Source organism: Rhagoletis pomonella, unplaced genomic scaffold (genome assembly GCF_013731165.1).
Source record: "Rhagoletis pomonella isolate Grant_MI unplaced genomic scaffold, Rhpom_1.0 Rhpom_scaffold_00009, whole genome shotgun sequence".
Taxonomy (NCBI): domain Eukaryota; kingdom Metazoa; phylum Arthropoda; class Insecta; order Diptera; family Tephritidae; genus Rhagoletis; species Rhagoletis pomonella.
The window spans coordinates 16,738,649-16,744,517 of record NW_023458563.1 but is presented as its reverse complement, the minus strand read 5'-3'; positions in this window follow the sequence as shown (position 1 = coordinate 16,744,517).

Genomic DNA, 5,869 nt, shown 5'->3' with positions numbered 1-5,869 from the left:
TTTTTTTTTGCTAAAAATTACTTGTAATCATTAATGTTCAGCGTTTTTGCAAAACATTTTGTTAAACAACAACGCTTAAAATTAACGATAAAAACAAAAAAGTGTTGTGTAATATGTTTTTTACAGAGTGGAGAATGAAAGCAATCGCACATTCTACGAAACAAGCGCAGATTTTACAAAAATAATTTCGTTAAATATACGAATTATTTCTGTGCATTTTACAAAAATTTCGTAAAAAACTAAGAAATAGTACGAAATTCCTTAGTAAATAGTACTAAATTCGTTAGTAAATAGTACGAATACATTCGTAAAATATGTATACTAAAGATCTGATGTCTCATATTTTCGTAGTATGTACGAAAACGGTTTTGTACATTCAACGAAAACTTTCGTGGCTCAAAATGACGAATACTTTCGTAAGATGTACGCAAGTTTTCGTTATATTTACGCAGATTTGATTTTCAGTGTGGCTTAATTCAAAGCGAACATTTGAAAGCACACTTACATGTTGTGCCTGTAGCTGAGTGCGCAAAGATTATGGATGTTAAATGTTTCGATTTTTGCGATCCCGGGATTTTCGGGGCATCGTCCATACAATGCCTGGATTTAGATATTCATTATTTTCCAACAACTTAAGATGAAAAAATTGCATCAATATAGTTTGAGAAGCTGTCCTACCATATAATATATAATAAATAAATGGGTTTGAAACCTACTTTATTGTTTAAGTTGAAAAATAATTCATTAGTAACAAAACAAAAGACAGTAGCTAAATTTATACGCATTTAACAATACTTAAGCGTGTACATATCTAATAAAGTAACTTAAGGCATGTCGAAAAAAGCTCGATGCAAAAAAAAACGTAAGTCAACATATGTATTGTGTGTCTGAAAGAAGTTCATAATACTACTGCAGAACTAAAAACCCGCCTTAATTCAACCAGTTTAGTCTATATTTCTTTTCTTTATTTCATATTAAATTTTTTTTATAAAAGTCTAACTCATATGACATATTATTAACTGCATATAAATGCGCATTTCAAAATTTGTGCAAAAAGTATAAGAATGCAAAAAATTGCCAAAATTTCAAACTTTTTACTCAGCATTTTTAGAAAAATTGGTACGAAGTTTTATAGCTCATTAAGTTAAAGTGGGATAAAATGCAAGTTCCATGCAGGTACAAACTACCGTTGATTTTTGGGAATTTTTTAAACTATGCTGGGCAATTTCTTCCATAAATTTTCGAACATACTTTGTATGGAAGAAAATATCACGACAGCAAAAAATTATAAAAAATCAACGTTACTTTTAGTGACTTGAAACTTGCACTTTATCCTCCTGTAATTAAAGGGCTATACTTATAAAATTGCGTACCTAGAATTTTTCTAAAAACTGTGAGTAAAAAGATTGAAACAGGTTGAAACAAAAAAAATCAAAACACACCAAGCAATCAATATACTCACGAAACTATGGGCCAAATATAGTAAAACTGCGTTTTTAGTTTTATAATTTTTTTGTTAGAACTTTATAATTTCAAAGATTTGATGAATTCTAAAAATGATTTAAAAAAATTCAGTGCAATGTGGAATAAAAATAGGTACCAAATGAAAGAGAGAATTCTATAGGATTTAAAAAAAAAAATAAAATTTTTTGGGTTCACAAGAACGAACAGGTATTGAAAATGCCCTTTTAATCAATTTTATTCTTTTAAGCTAAGAAAGTTAGAAGGACTATATTCGAGGACTTTGTCGAGCTTAATTATTGCAAAATTGTAAGGATATTCAAGGATAAAATTTTTAAGGACATTTTCAATACCTTCTGCACCAAAAAATTTTATCTGCTCTTTCTCTACAGAGCTTTCTCTTTAATTTGATAGCCATACTGTTTTCCTAAGAACATTGCACTAAATTTTTTTTTAAATCCTGACGTCAGGGAGAAAAACCAAAAACGCAATTTTACTGCATATATTTGGCCCCTGGCTTCGCGAATATATTGATTTTTTTGTGTAAAATTGCCTGCCGCACGGTGTTATGTGTATGTATAATTAGCTAGACATTTATAAAAAAATATTAAATATTAAATAAACAAAAAAATATAGCAAAACTGGTCAACTGGTCTTGGCAAATAGTCCCGGGATTTTCGGCACTTAAAAAAGGCCGGGATCCCGGGATTAACATCTCTAGCAAAAATGCTTGCTACAATTAGTTGCGGCCAAGAGTGTCCAGGTTCTCATTAGGCAGAACATATAATTTTAAACTTTTATTTTCAGTTTTTTTAATTATGAAAAAGTAGCTGTGAAGTGCACAACGAAAATCAAAATGGTTCGGTTACAGGCTACAAGTTACGCAGCGGGAGTCAATTGTCACCTCCTAGGACAACTCCATTTTAAATGCGACAGTAAAAAGCATGGGTGGTAGATTTGCGAGGTATCGGTATTCGACTTCCGAAAACTGATAAATTCGCTAGTTCTGTACTAGTACTTTCCACTGTAGGGTTTATTCGCTTACGGAATGGGACCAGTTTAAAACGCTTCTATCATTATCGTTGGTTAAAGCCGAAGATTTGTAAACATTTTCCACAGTACCTTAAGGTCAATTTGTTTAATTAAAACTGTATGTCTGCTGTATGCTGTGTTACAAGCAGCTATAAACTCGAATGTGGTACTTGTATATTTTTAATGTTTTGTGTTAACCTTCTAGTATAGGGATGGCATTGCATATGTCAAGGCGCTCGTATGAGCAATACAAAAATAATACAAAATTCTTAAGTAATACATATTTCAGTGTTAGTATTTGAGTAAATATGAATTGTGTTTTTACAAGTAAATCTATATCAGGAAGGATTTCTTCTACTGAGGCTACATGCATTAAACTCCCTATGCTTTTGTCGGAGAAACGATTTCTAAGGTGTGGTCTATTTAATTTCATTGTTGAAAAAAATGTTCGTCCGGAAGGAGCTACAGACGTTGGCCCAGGGTCGACAACTATATATGCAGATGTTTCCAAGCTAAACGAAAGAGTAGGAAACGGGATTTTCTCTTGTGAATTCGAACTAAGATTCAGTTTTCTCTGACCGGACCACTGTGGCGTTTTTCAGGCAGATTTAAACGCCATGATGGAGGCCGGTGGCTCGCAGCTTCCGCCCTTTCAGAACGACTTATACCTGGCAGTCAGGCTGCTATTAAATACCTAAAATCCAACGGAACATTATGACTCTCAGCCTTTTGGCGGATAAATGATCCTCGACGGTTGTACGCAAATCTATGGCCGACGACTTAGCAAGGAAAGGGCCCTTCGTGCTCTTACATGGTGGTAGCCACTCTAAACTGACCTAACCCTTCACTAAACCGCAATTTTTTTTTTAGCAACGGTTGGGAGCCATTTTGAATATGTTAATATTTAAATATTTTATACACAGATTCCACTTTTACTTCACAGTAAAATTTCAATAATAATGAAATATTCTAATTTAAGCATTCTTACAAACTTGTATTATGTTCCAACTGTGTGTAATCAATTCTTGCAATCAATTTTTAACTAACTTCCCGATGAGATAGAAACTTGAAACTTAGCTCAGAACCCGATTACAATGAAATACGAAAGATGAGTTAATCATCATGGTTCGTATTTGGAGTATACATATATCAAATAAAACACCTCTTTGAGGTATGTAAATATTTCGACGGACGAAAGCTGAACTAGAAACATAAAATTTATGATATCAATTTCGTGACGAAAGTTATATGCGTTTTTTTAACTGCCCTGGAAACTAACGCAAAATTGTTTTATTCATAATCGTTGCTAAAGTTTTTATTATTTTATTTTGTGTTTCTAAGAGTAGACAGAACTTTGCAACATTCCGAATAAATTAAACTATTTTGCGTCAGGTTCCAGGGCAGTTAAAAAACGTGTATAATAATCTAACGGCCCTATTCATAAAAAATAAAATAGATTTAAAGAGCTCTATAAAGTGACATTTCCATACAAATTATCTATTTATAAAGCAGTTAAAGTATTTTTTATTTTTTATGAATTTGGATGTAAATGTTTTACTTTTCTTAGATAAATTTCTAAAAACGCTATCTAAATCTGAATAATTTATTCAAATATTTAACACTGAATTCAATTCCATTGAACCATATAATTTTTCGAACACAGGATAAAGTGACAAAGGCTGATCATATCCTTCGTATCAAAAAAAATATATATATACATATATAAAAATTAAAAAAAAGATTAAATATGAAAAATTATAAAAACGTAGCAACATGGTACCAACATTAAATACAATAAGCGACTGTATTCGTCCCATTCTCTGCGCTGCACACATGTGTTTTTTAAGAAGTTTCATTTCTATCACGAGTACGGTGCTGCACTCTCCTTTTTATACCCGAGCGCACTTGTGCACAAGGGTATATTAACTTTGTTCACATAACGGTTGTTTGTAACAACCAAAACGAATCGAGATAGATATAGACAAATGTATACATAAATGTTCAGAATGAATAGAGAAGTCGATTAAGCCATGTCTGTCTGTCCGTCCGTCCCTCCGTGTAAACGATAACTCGAGCAAAAATCTAGATATCTCAACGAAATTTGGTACATAGGTTTCCCTTTATCCAAGGTAGGTTGGTATTGAAAATGGGCGAAATCAGATTGTAACCACCGCCAAGAACTACGATATTTCAATAAATATTGGATGCAAATTGTTGAAAATTCATATGTGAAGTAGAATTTTGGTAAAAATTAATATTATTTTGAATTTTTTGAAAAATGGGCGTGATCACTCCAACTTATGATGAAATGCTGTATCTCAGTAGCCGCTTCACCAATCCTTACCAAACTTGGTTCGAGTCTTGCCTAGGGTCTAGGTAAGAAATCTGTTGAAAATCTTTGAAATCGGTGCTTTACAGAAACACGAAAACTGCGGTAAATCAGTAACGAGTAAAGTTGGTTCCCCTAAAATTGATGATTGCAATAACCACTTAGAAGAAAATTTGATTATTATAAATTTTGGGATAGTGGGCGTGGCGCGCTTATGAGCAAATACTATGTGTATCTCCGTAACCGATTTATGAATTTCTACCAAGCTCGGTTCACTTAATAACCTTGGTACGGAAAAGCAATTCGTTAAAAATTATTCAAATCGGACTAAAATTACACCAGCTTCCCGTATAACGGTAAATTTCAGAAATACGAAAACTTCGATATTTCAATAACTGAGGATGCTAATTTACTCCAAGTTAATAGTTACAACAATATTTTAACACTAAATAAGAATGCTACAGACCTTTAGGAATTGGGCGTGGCACCGCCCACTTTATGACTACAAAGGTATATCTCGGTAACCACTTTATCGATTTCTACCAAACTTGGTTCAATTATATCATTAAGTCTAACTCAGCATGTTATCGAAATCGTTTGAAATCGGGAAAAACAGTCCTGATTATCATGCAAAGATAGTTTAGTGAAAGTTTAGACGACAATGGTACCTGCGCCGGGTATATAAAATTGCACTTAATCACAATAACGCTAGCTCGGTTCACTAAATATCCGGCCCCGATATCACAGCGCACGGCAGTGCGCGCGAGTGACGAAATCATAGCATTCACACCTGTGATGAAATTGATGGTACAACTGAACTTGTTTGGTAGATTTTGGAAGCCAAAAGTACATTGGTACTACATTGACATTTTTGATACAATTTTCTCAAAATACAGCACTGCACCACATTGTGTATACAATTAGGTCTCTTTTTATGCGGTACATGCGTTCCTCAAAAAGCCGCATAAAAAAAAATCCGCATAAAAAAGTTCTTTACTTTCATACAAAAACAGGGGATGCGTTCCAGCATTTTTAAAAACCGCACAA